This window comes from Hypanus sabinus, unplaced genomic scaffold (assembly GCF_030144855.1).
Source record: "Hypanus sabinus isolate sHypSab1 unplaced genomic scaffold, sHypSab1.hap1 scaffold_61, whole genome shotgun sequence".
NCBI classification, from domain to species: Eukaryota; Metazoa; Chordata; class Chondrichthyes; order Myliobatiformes; family Dasyatidae; genus Hypanus; species Hypanus sabinus.
Genome location: NW_026781466.1, coordinates 1,184,756 through 1,186,469, shown reverse-complemented (window position 1 = coordinate 1,186,469; position 1,714 = coordinate 1,184,756).

Below are 1,714 nucleotides of genomic sequence, written 5' to 3'. Positions count from 1 at the left end.
TCCCAGTTAGGCTAATGAACTCGGTTGTTCTGGAAAACATTGATAACAGGTTGGCTCATCTGCAGCCAAAGCAACAACAACAGCTGAAAGAATTAATTCTGAATTTTAAGGATTTATTTCCCAATGTTCCCAAGCAAACCGCGGTTGCAGTACATGATGTAGATATTGTTCAAGCCAAACCGATTAAACAACACCCATATTACATGAACGTAGAAAAATGTAAATTGGCTGAGCAAGTGTTGTAAGTGGGGAAACAGATTCGATATGTCTCAGAAGCAAGGACTTTGGACAGAAAATGATTTTATTTACAGAAGGCAATCGTGGGAAAACGGCAACAGAAGCAACACGCACAATTTACAGCAGTCGTGGGGAAAGTCGGTTCGGCAATAAAACACACACGGACAATTACTAACGAACGTGGGAATATCGCCTGGGAACAAAGTGCACGCGCATAACACCCGCACACACACGCAAACACACAAAGGAAAATTCTATACGATATCCGCCAGCCCTTGACCCTGTGCAGGCACAGCTCTGTGTTATTAAAGAGAGTAATCAACGCTCCCAACCCTATTCAATGCACAGCTCACTAACAATTTCTCCAGCGCCGTTCCACGGTTCTCAGCCTGGAGTGAAGCAGGGTGTCTCTCGGAGATGGCAAAGGGAAAGCACACGCGGCACCCTTTATAGTGCTCAGGGATGGAGGGTCCAGCCCAGGTAATCTACAGAGGGGCCAAAGGCTCCGTGCCAGCAGAGTGAAGCCGATTACAAAGGCCGATTGCTCGAGGCCAAGTACAAGGCTAATTAAAGGGGCCAATGGTGAGGTGTGTATTTGGCAGGTGGTGTGCCTTGACCAGGTAGTGGGTAGGTTTGTCACGTGAAAGTCACGACCCCTCCAATACAGTCTACCCCTCGGATCCACGCCACTCGCCAAGCATTACATGTAACAGAGTGAGAAGGAAAGTGCTATATCTTAATGGAAGTCTTACACTTAACTATTTCTAAGGTTAACGCTGTATGTGACTGTACAGAACTAGAGAAAGACAGACGTGCTCTGAATAACATACACACAGCGATGATAACGAGAGGTAAAACGTAGAGAGAAGGCAAACACGCCGAATTCCACGGTGGTAATTAATAAATATCAGTGGTGGAAGATCCTCCGTCGAGCCGTTCCAAAGCTACACACGAATTACCACCAGAGTGATCTGTCACAGGGATGCCGTCTTCAAGGAGTTACCACATCACTCACCCAGGCAGGGGGTAACTTCGAGTGGCCCCACAGGACATTCCCAGATCCACTCCTTTGGACTATACGGAGTTACAGCCACACATCCGATGTGCTCCGGATCGATGATCACTCCACCCTTGTGGGTGTAGCAGAGTTCCAAATCCCCAGCATCGACAAACTGGAACTGCTGCCTTTTCCAGGTTCGCTCCTCTCTCTCTGTCTCTTCTTCCGACTCCTGACCGTGACTGTCTGTGTCCTTGTTTTAAAGGTAAACAAGCTGCGAGTCGGTCAGTGAACAACGTCATAGTCCTGCCTCACTGAAGCGCTCTGTTAAAGTGACAGTCCACAGTGAACGAAACCTGCGGGTCCGTAACAGTGCATTGATGGGCGAGGAGGGGTCAAACCTTGATTGGCAGGTGACGTGCCTTCCGACCGGGTAGTGGGCAGTGATGTCACGTGACAGTCACGCCCCCTCCGATACAC